The 11,669-nt window shown below is 36.8% G+C and overlaps 1 pseudogene; it reads right to left on the bottom strand.

Annotated features, from left to right (window-relative positions):
• Positions 1 to 4,248: 4,248 nt before the first annotated feature.
• On the bottom strand, positions 4,249 to 4,584 carry LOC112619560 (annotated as a pseudogene).
• Positions 4,585 to 11,669: the final 7,085 nt, after the last annotated feature.

Here is an 11,669-nt window from a genome sequence, read left to right as displayed (position 1 = left end):
TTACTGGATATCCTTGTTAACTTTCTGTCTCGTTGATCTGTCTAATGTTGACAGTGGGGTGTTGAAGTCTCCCATTATTATTGTATGGGAGTCTAAGTCTCTTTGTAAGTCTCTAAGGACTTGCTTTATGAATCTGGGTGCTTCTGTATTGGGTGCATATATTTTTTAGGATAGTTAGCTCTTCCTGATGAATTGATCCTTTTACCATTATGTAATGACCTTCTTTGTCTCTTTTGATCTTTGATGGTTTAAAGTCTGTTTTATCAGAGACTAGGATTGCAACCCCTCCTTTCTTTTGTTTTCTATTTCCTTGGTAGATCTTCCTCCATCCCTTTATTTTGAGTCTATGTGTGTCTCTGCATGTGAGATGGATCTCCTGAATACAGCAAACTGATGAGTCTTGACTCTATCCAATTTGCCAGTCTGTGTCTTTTAATTGGACCATTTAGTCCATTTACATTTAAGGTTAATATTGTTAGGCGTGAACTTGATCCTGTCATTATAATATTGGCTGGTTATTTTGCTCACTAGTTGATGCAGTTTCTTCCTAGCATCGATGGACTTTACATTTTGACATGTTTTTGCAATGACTGGTACTTGTTGTTCCTTTCCATATTTAGTGCTTCCTTCAGGATCTCTTGCAGGGCAGGCCTGGTGGTGACAAAATCTCTAAGCATTTGTTTGTCTGTAAAGGATTTTATTTCTCCTTCACTTATGAAACTTAGTTTGGCTGGATATGAAATTCTGGGTTGAAAATTGTTTTCTTTAAGAATGTTGAATATTGGCTCCCACTCTCTTCTGGCTTGGAGGGTTTCTGCCGAGAGATCTGCTGTTAATCTGATGGGCTTCCCTTTGTGTGTAACCCGACCTTTCTCTCTGGCTGCCCTTAAGATTTTTTCCTTCATTTCAAATTTGGTGAATCTGACAATTATGTGTCTTGGAGTTGCTCTTGTCGAGGAGTATCTTTGTGGCATTCTCTGTATTTCCTGAATTTGAATGTTGGCCTGCCTTACTAGGTCGGGGAAGTTCTCCTGGATGATATCCTACAGAGTGTTTTCCAACTTGGTTCCATTTTCCCCGTCACTTTCAGGCACACCAATCAGACGTAGATTTGGTCTTTTCACATAATCCCATACTTCTTGCAGGCTTTGTTCATTTCTTTTTCTTCTTTTTTCTTTAGATTTCTCTTCTCGTTTCATTTCATTCATTTGATCCTCAATTGCTGATAATCTTTCTTCCAGTTGATCAAGTCAGTTACTGAAGCTTGTGCATTTGTCACGTATTTCTCATGTTTTGGTTTTCATCTCTATCAGTTCTTTTAAGGACTTCTCTATATTGGTTATTCTAGTTAGCCATTCATCAAATCTTTTTTCAAGGTTTTTAGTTTCTTTGCACTGGTTACATAGTTCCTCCTTTAGCTCTGAGAAGATCGACTGAAGCCTTCTTCTCTCAACTTGTCAAAGTCATTCTCCACCCAACTTTGTTCCATTGCTGGCAATGAGTTGCATTCCTTTGGAGGAGGAGATGCACTCTGATTTTTTGAATTTCCAGCTTTTCTGCACTGCTTTTTCCCCATCTTTGTGGTTTTATCTGCCTTTGGTCTTTGATGATGGTGATGTACTGATGGGGTTTTGGTGTGGGTGTCCTTTCTGTCTGTTGGTTTTCCTTCTAACAGTCAGGACCCTCAGCTGTAGGTCTGTTGGAGTTTGCTTGAGGTCCACTCCAGACCCTGTTTGCCTGGGTATCAGCAGCAGAGGCTACAGAAGATAGAATATTGCTGAACAGTGAGTGTTGCTGTCTGATTCTTGCTCTGGAAGCTTCGTCTCAGGGGTGTACCCTGCCGTATGAGGTGTGAGGTGTCAGTCTGCACCTAGTGGGGGATGTCTCCCAGTTAGGCTACTCAAGGGTCAGGGACCCACTGATCTCAAGGGTCAGGGACCCACAGATCTGAGAATGGTCTGTCCATTCTCAGATCTCAACCTCCATGCTGGGAGATCCACTACTCTCTTCAAAGCTGTCAGACAGGGGCATTTACATCTGCCAAGGTTTCTGCTGCTTTTGTTTAGCTATAACCTGTCCCCAGAGGAGGAGTCTACAGAGGCAGGCTGGCCTCCTTGAGCTGTGGTGGGCTCCACCCAATTCGTGCTTCCCAGGGGCTTTGTTTACCCCCTTAAGCCTCAGCAATGGTGGGTGCCCCTCCCCCAGCCTCGCTGCCGCCTTGCAGTTAAATCTCAGACTGCTGTGCTAGCAATGAGGGAAGCTCCGTGGGCATGGGATCCTCTGGGCCAGGTATGGGATATAATCTCCTGGTGGCCATTTGCTAAGACCCTTGGTAAAGTGCAGTATTAGGGTGGGGGTTACCCGGTTTTCCAGGTGTTGTGTGTCTCAATTTCCTTTGGCTAGGAAAAGGAATTCCCTTTCCCCTTGCACTTCCCAGGTGAGGCGATGCCTTGTCCTGCTTCAGCTCTCGCTGGTCGAGCTGCACTCGTGGACCAGAGCCAACTGTCCGACACGACCCAGTGAGATGAACCTGGTACCTCAGTTGAAAATGCAGAAATCACTCGTCTTCTGTGTCACTCACGCTTGGAACTGGAGGCTGGAGCTGTTCCTATTTGGTCATCTTGGACGCACCCCCCAATAAAAGTCTATTTTTTGTTTTGATTGTATTTATAATAGTTCTGCTCTGATCTTGGATACTTCTTTTCTTCTTGTGGGTTTCGGTTTAACTGGTCTTTGTTTCTCTAGTTCCTTAGAGTGTGACCTGAGATTGTCTGTTTGTACTCTTTCAGACTTTTTGATGTAATCATTTAATGCTCTGACTTTTCCTCTTAGCACCACCTTTGCTGTATCCCAGAGATTTTGATAGGTTGTATCACTATTTTCATTCAGTTCAAAAAATTTTTAAATTTCCATCTTGATTTTATTGTTGACCCAATGATTATTCAGGAGTAGTTATTTAATTTCCATGTATTTGGATGGTTTTTAGGGTCCTTTTGGAATTGATTTCCAATTTTATTCCATTGTAGTTTGAGAGCATGCTTGCTTATAATTTAGATTTTCTTAAATTTGTTGAGACTTGTTTTATGGCCTATGGTCATGTGGTCTTATCTTGGAGAATGTTCCATGTGCTGATTAATAGAATGTATTTTCTGCAGTTGTTAGATAGAAGATTCTGTAAATATTTGTCAAATCCATCTGTTGTAGGATATAGTTTAAGTTCATTGTTTCTTTGTTGACTTGCTGTCTTGATGACCTGTCTAGTGCTGTCAGTGGAGTATTAAAGTATTAAAGTACCTCACTATTATTGTGTTGCTATATTCCACTTTATAGTCATATGACTATGATGTTTTAAACATAAGACTATTCATATGCCAGATAAACTTCGGAAACTCTTAATGTCTCTATTACAAAAATTCTACCTTTATCCTTATGTAATTAGGTTGATTAAGAAAATTAAAGGCCACAGGCTAGAAAAGTGATTTCCATAAATGCAACAAAAGGAAATTTTTTCCAACTACCTCTATGCAATGGGAAATCTTTTTTATAAGCACCAAATCAACTTCTTCAACTGTACAATGTATTCTAATTTGATAGTTTTCAAATATAATATAGTAACAACAAAATGTAATAAAATTAAGACAATATAAAAACAGACTAAATGGTATAATTCTAATAATGACTAAAATAAAATGATACTTATTATTAATTTTACAGTCAGTATATAATTATATATTTAAATTTTACTTTACATATGTAAGATCACTGCCAAGGAGGTTAACCATAATTTCAAATTTTATCACCAGTGACTTGGGCTATTTTATCACATTTGAAAATATTGAAATAGTGATCTATAATTTTTTTGACAATAATAATTAAGGACCTTTTCTTCTTCAAGGTAATTTTTAAAATTAAATGATGCATTGAACACGCTACCAAAAAACTTTACTTTTTGATTATAGCCTCTACATTGAAGATCTTTCAGAATCTTTTAAATTAATTTTAAAATCTTCCCATGATCCCTCTGTTCAAAGAAATATCATCTTTGAAATAATATGTATGAATATTTGCAAATTAAAAATTCATTCACAAGACCATATTACCATAATCACTAATTTTAACAGTCTCCTAAACATTTTCTATATCACTTTTCTTGATTGTAAAATGTCAATTAATATGGATACACTCTTAATATAACAGAATATTTAAATTACATCAATTTCCCATCAACCCACCAAAGTCATTCAGTAATTATATTGGCCATTTCCACTGATGGGCAGGAGGCTCTTCCACTAATGGCTTCCATGTTTTCCACTGCATCATTTGTCTTGCCAGACTTAGTTCGTTTTTACCCAGGAGAATTATCTTTTTTTTGGCCACCTTCAAGTTGGTCTTCTAATTTTTGAACATCTGATTCCACTTTGACCATAGCCAGCTTCTCATTAGTAATCTGTTCTGTATACTTTCTATATGCTGCATTTTTAGGGATTTATTCAAGAACATCACTAATATTTGTGTAGAATATTCTTAGCCTCTCATGTGGACTCTTGCATACCCAAGTCCAGTGGTCTTCAGCACACTCGCCATGACAGCCAAAAATGTATACGAAGTTTGATAATCAGTCCAACACCTCTCAAATTACATCTTGATAAACTACTTTTTAAAAACCTGAATAATTATATCATAACAATAAGTAATCTTAATAAATGATTAAATGTTACAATTTAAGAAAACATTCAACTATAAATTATAATCAAAACGTTACTATAGAGAAAAATAGGATAGCTAAAGAATTAAGCAATAAAATATGGGACAAAATAAAATCATTTTTTTTTAGGTATTAGTAAAATTTGAAAGAGAAAGAAAGAAAGAGAGAGAGAAAGACAAAGAAAGAAAGAAAGAAAGAAAGAGAGAGAGAAAGAAAGAAAGAAAGAAAGAAAGAAAGAAAGAAAGAAAGAAAGAAAGAAAGAAAGGAAGAAAGAAAGAAAGAAAGAAAGAGAGAGAAAGGAAAAAGAAAAAAAGAAATTTGTTTCCATAATGATAAGTCCATTTTTGTCAATATTTTCAAACTGCTGTTAGGCACAATACACACAAGATAGTGCCCTATATTCACAAAGGCAGTGCATGTCTGCTTGTTTATTTTAAATATTTTCAAAGGTTTATATACTAAGGTGATACACATTTGCACAATTGCATCAGAACACAGAACATTCATATAAAAAAACATATAATTAATGAAGTTTTAAATTTCATTTATATACTCTAGACGAATGCTGTCTGGTATAAATATAATGCACACCACAAATGTGAGCCACACGCATAAGGTAAATTTTTTTCATTAGTCATATTTTAAAGTTCAAAAAGAGACATAAAATTAAATAACGTATTTTATTTACTCAACCTGTCTAAATGTTAACATTTCAATCTGTAATCAATATAAAAGTATTAAAAATATATTACATTCCTTTTTTTCATGTCTGCAAAATCCAGTATGTTCTATATGCTTGCAGTTCATCTCAATTCAGACCAGACACGTTGCAAGTGCCCTATCCACATGTGGCTAGTGGCTACCATATGGAATGGCACTGCTGTAGGCCAAGTTAATTCATAGGGATAATCCATTACTTAAAGAATAGAAGTAATTCATCTATAAGGCAAGTGGATCTTATAAATTTGTGTGTGAAAGAATGGGTACATGTGAAGAAGTGTGATTATCTTTATAGTTCTTTAGGTGTTTGTAAATATATTTTTATAATTTGTTTTTTCCCTCCATATAGAGCTGAAATTTTATTAGCTAAAAGATCATATAAGCTAAAAGATCACTGGAGCTATTTTGGTTAAAAGTAACTGAAAATCTAATTTTAACTAAGAGGGGAAAAGAAAAGAATGAATTGGATTATGTAATTATAAAGTCCATGGGTAGAGTTAGATGCATAAAAGTTAAGATCTAGGAGCTCAACTCTGTTATGATCTATGTTGGCTTCACTTTCAATAAAGTATACTCTCTTTTTGTGGTAGCTCCACAGAATTCTAGATTTTTGTCCACTTGGTTCAAGTTCAACAGAAAAGAACATGATTTTCCAACTATATCCATAAAACATCCCAGTCTGATCCCTATTGGCCTAAACTGACTCATATGACTAATTCCTGAAGCAATTATTGGGGCTGACATGGAAATTTGAGTAAATTGAAATGATTTATTATCTTAGGCCCTATGTCAAAACCTGGATCTGAAAAAAAAAAAAAAAGAAAAAAAAAAGAAACTGTATCACCCTGAACAAGTGTGGACAACAGGCATTTCTTCAAAGAAAAATTGAAGAAACAGATATAAGACTGAAAAAAACAAGCTGCTGGTATCTGTAGGCTGTTAGCCCTACAGTTCTGGAATCTCAGGGGCAACCCTGCCCCCACAGCTGTACTCTGCATTGCCTTAGTGAGGCCCTTCGTGATGACTCTATCCCTGTAGCAAGGGACTGAGCTGTCTAAAATGGACAGCCTCAGAGCCCAGGCAGAGACTTGCTACAGGGCAAACTAGGTGGAGGTAGTCATGCCCTCACAGCATTTGCATTCTGCAAGCCTGCATAGTTAGTGCCACATGGACTTTGCCAAAGTTAATAGCTTATGCCCTCTGGAGTGGAGGTTCAAGCTGCACCTGGGTCCACTTGAGCTATTACCAGGGAAGCTAAGAAGCACTACACCAGAAGGCAGAGAGCAAAGGTTTGAGAAGACTCTGGGCAGTGAGCATAGAGGTTCCTCGTGTGCCCTGGGCCTCTCCCTGGAAACCATTCTGTTCTCTGGAGTCTAACACTCTGGTCCTGTAATGGGTGAGACAGCCCCAAAAGATCTCTGAAATGTCTTTGGGGTCATTGTCCTGAAAATTAACACGTGGATTCCTTCTATTCACAGTAATCTTGTTGGCAAATGGTCTCCTGGCCACACCCTTGACTTTCTCCCCGAAATGCCTTTTTGTTGTTTTTTTTTTTCTTTTACATGACTATGCTGAGAGTTTGACAACATTACATTCTGTTTTCCTCTTAATTATAAAATCTATCTTTAAACTGTTTCTCTTTTCTCTTGTTTTAGAATACCCCATTAAGGAAAGACAAGCATGATCCTGATACTTTGCTGCTCAGAAAATTTTTCTGCCAAATATCTTAGTTCATGACAATTAAATGCTACCTTCCACAAAGTCCTGAGATATGGGTATAATTGATATAAGTTCCTTGTCACTTTCTAACAAGGATGACCTTTCTCCTAGTTTCCAATACAATATTCCTTATTTCCATCTAAGACCTCATATCCATATTTCTACTAACATTCTGTTCACAATCACTTAAGTAATCTTTAGGAAGATTCAGCTTTTCCTACAGCTCTCTCCTTCTGAGCCCTTACCATGTTCATCCTTATTGTTCTTGGCAATGCATGCTTTTTCCACCGTTCACTTCAATTGCTACCTATTACACAGTCTCTACCTATTACCCAGTTCCCAAGCAACTTCCACATTTTTAAGTATTTGTGTGGCAATATTCTACTTCTTTGATATCAGTTCCTATCTCAGTCTGTTTGTGCTGCTATAGCAGAATGCCTAAGACTGGGTAATTCATAAAGAAGATAAATTTATTTTCTTAGGATTCTGGAGGTTGGGAACTCCAACATAAGGCACCTGCATCTGGTGTCTGGTAAGGGCCTTCTTGCTGTGTCCTCACATGGCAGAAGGGAGAAATATAAGTTAAAAAGCTGGACAAAAACACCTCGTGATGCCTCTGTTAGAAGGGCCTTTGTCCCATTAAGGAGGGGGGATCCCTAATGGCCTACTCATCTCTCAAAGGCCCCACTTCTTAATACTATCATATTGATAATAGTTAAATTTTGGAGAGGACACATTCAAACCATAACACTTGTGGTGTTTTTTTCCAGTTATACCCATAGTTGTCTGTAATTGTAGTAGGCAACAAGAAAGAATTTGAGGATTTTACTGTTGTGCTGAGTCATGTAATTATTTTTCCCATGTCTGATGTGTCATCCCAAAGTTTGATTTAGCCCTTCTACCTCATTTCCTCTGTTCTGAACATTAATATTAGGAGACTGCAATGGTAAAAGTTGGCATTAGTTACAAATAGTTATTTTCATGTTCGATTAAATTATTTTTATCACGTGTTTTTTATTTCTTTGTTCTCTTGATTTTACTAGCTTTTTGCAATAACCATATATAATGCTGTAGTCAAAGAACAGTAAATGTTATTTTTTAAAGCAATTAAGTACATTCTAAAACATTTTCAATTATTCAGTAATACAGTCTTAGTTTGTAAATATCCTCTTCTAAGTCTATGATGAACTTTGTAAGATTTTGTTTTTAAAAAGACTAAAACAAAACAGAACTGCTCTGATTTTTTCCTAACCCCTTGTGACTGGCCAGGTGTTTGGAAGGAAGCTTTCATGGGTATTCTTTTCTATAATCCCTTGCCCAAGGATTGAAATCAATGAATTTAGTTGTCTAAGGTCACAACTAACCTGCAATTACTTGAATTCTTATTATTCCTTATTTTTATCCTAAAGTTGCACTATTTATGTTTTGTTTATATGGCTGATTTGAAAAAAAAAAAAAAATCACACCTAACATTACTGAAACGACTTCTCTAATTAGAAGTCTATGTAGCCTATACTCCTTCAGTAAGCCAAACAGTCCATTTTCCAACTGACTTTTTTTTTTTCTAATGCCTTTTAGTTGGAAGAAAAAGAGCTGTACATGCCATCAGTTAATGGGCTTATTAAAATAATTCCTACTTACACAAGCATAATATTTTAGGGATTTTTTATGTGTCTTTCTTCTTGTATTTAGATGTCTTATGTGGCCTATTTTCCTTTCATAGTTTATCAAAGAAAAACCTTTAAGATACACATTTGATTTTATTTTTAAAAATCTTTCCTCTTCTGTTGCAGACTAGATTGAGTTTGTAGATCCTTTGAAAGAGTCTATACAATGGGCGTTCATCCCTCCACTCCTTGAAAAGAACCACTGTTCTACCTAGTTTGAGAAACACCCCCTTAGAAACCACCTATATTGACAAACATATCTTTAATTATATAATACGCAAACACAAATCTTAGTTTCACACAGAACTTATTTCACTTTCTGTGGTAAGAGAAGTAATTCTGGTATCCTTGCTGTTTTATCCAATAGTAAACTAGCTTAATTTGACTGAGAGAACGTGGTTTCATCGGACATAAATGTTCATTTCTTAAAATCTTTTTATTTAATAGAAATCTTTGTACAGTAATAAATAATTTACACTTGATTCACATAAGGTTTTCGTAGTGCTAAATTTTTATAATTGTACATTTAAAAACACTTGGCATTTTTGTGCTGATTCACTTAATCAGTCATTTAAAGTACTCAGCATTGTGCCAGGTGCTCCCTTAAGTGCTAAAACTTTGCAGTAAAGAAAGCTTTCTTTGTTCCCTGCCCACATGGGGCTTAGGGACAAGTGACTAAGAAGGATGTTGATTGTATGATTAAGGCAAATAATTACATAATTAAATTTCCTGTAAAGAAAACGCCAAGCACTATTTAAAAAGTAATAGGAGGACTAACTTGGAAGTTACACTTAAGCTGAGATCATAAGAATGAATAGGGATTGCCCAAGATAATGAGAAGCAAGAATATTCTTGATTAAAGGAATGGCATGTGCAAATGTTATGAGCAAGAAGAAGCATGACTTGATTAAGAAATTGAAAGAAGGACCAAGTCATTGAAACTCATTAAGTAATAGGTGAAATGGTGTGAAATAAAATAAGATCATACTTCCTAAAGCTAAATGTCTTGCTCCCAAGATCACCTTCCACAGTTGTACTTTCTTACTGACTCCTGATATCTCAACCTCTCAAGAATCATTAACCAATGTACCTATATGTACATATAAAGCTCATCTTGCCATCACACCTTCGATCACGTACTTAAGTGTTCTCAGTTCTTCCCCTTCCTTCTCATCTGACCCTGAGTGCTGTCCATCTTCCAGGGAACAAAATACTCTGCAAAATCCAGGTCAGACCCACAGCAGGATGAAGAAGTTTTCTGATATCTTATCCCTCTCCTTAGTCTTGCTATTGCTTTATTGCTCTCTCAGGTTTTAAAACTACATAAATTTTTAACTCTATGTGGTTCACTCTCTCATCTTCAGAAAATGATGCCGTTTGTAACAGAAAAGATAACACACATCAGAAATAGTTGATTTCTGGTTTCCAGAAATCAATACAGAAAGCCTCCACATGAAAAGAGTGGGGATGTCAGTGCAAAATATAAGCAACTATGTATTGTAAGCATATGCTTCAAAAATCATTTACCCAAATGCTTGGCTTCTACCAGACTAGTTCTTTGGCAGTATTTTGGACTGTCTAATCATTCATGGCTCGGAGTAGATATTTTGTTCACTGCTTGTGATTAAATCTCCCCAGGAATCTGTTTTCAACTTTGTTCTCATACTCTGTTATTTCTTTCAAATGGGCTATACTTTCTGATTTTACTCCTGCCTCTTTGAAATCTTTCTATTCTCTGATGGACAAACTACCTAGTTCTTTACCCTCCTCCCAGAACATTCTTGCTGCCCACTGACCTTAAGTAAAACCTGGTTCTTCACCAGGGCTATAACTTCACCTTCTCAAATACAAAATGCTCACTCTCCACATGCCTTACCCTGCAGGGAGCGTGACATCGCATCCTCCTGTCTTTGCACTAAGATGGACAGATCCAAATTTCTCCACCCTGTTAACTAGAAGCCCTTTGCCTCCTTTGCACTGACATGACTTCTCATCAGGCCCCTTCAGCTATCAGCTGCTTCGCACTTGCTCCCAGATTTCCTCACCCTAACTCCTGCAATGATTATGGATTACTTACTGCCCAGGAGGTTGATGCATTTGACATTCTAGTCTCTAACTTTTCTACTTGCTCAACTATGGCTTTCACCACTTCCCACTACCTACTAATCCCTTTTATGAGCTGCTTCTTTGTTCATCCAATTCAAATCCCATTGTCCATAATTTTAAACCATTCTTTTATCTGTGTCCACAACTTTTCTCACTCCTCTTTCTGACAAAACCTATCTGGGAAATCTCAACCCTTGATAAATTCAGCCTCACCCAGCTTACCGGGTAGAGATGAAAAGAAAAATTTAACTGTGCAGATTAGGGCTATGATAGCTTCATGATCTTCAAATTCATTCATGTCTGGCCATGCTGTGATCTTTGTCTGATCTGCTTACTCCCTCACTTTCCGAGGTCATTATTCTAAGTTCCTTTTTCACTCAAACCTCCGAGTATAACTACTCTATTTTGTCCTGTAACTTTGCTTTCTGCTTCAAAACAAAGTAAAATCTATTAGCAAAGAACTGACAAACTTGCAACTATAACTGTGTCTGCGCCTTCCTTAGTTCCTCTTGCAATAAAACCTCTATGGCTCTTTCTCTCACCTGTTCTCTGCAACCATTCCCTTCCTACCTGCCGCATGAGTTTGTCCAATCAACTATCCTTGTGCCGGCATCTTCAACCCTCACAGCCGAAATATGAAAAACTTCCTTCTGTCTCATGTTCCCCACCAGCTTCTCACTCTCTCTTCCTTTCCCTTTACAACAAAAAGTACTGAATACTCCATCTTCATTGTCGTTACTACCATTACTGAC

The sequence above is a fragment of the Theropithecus gelada genome, chromosome 2 (genome assembly GCF_003255815.1).
Source record: "Theropithecus gelada isolate Dixy chromosome 2, Tgel_1.0, whole genome shotgun sequence".
Lineage (NCBI taxonomy): Eukaryota > Metazoa > Chordata > Mammalia > Primates > Cercopithecidae > Theropithecus > Theropithecus gelada.
The sequence above is the reverse complement of the archived record's forward strand: the minus strand, read 5'-3'. Positions and strand labels throughout refer to the sequence as shown.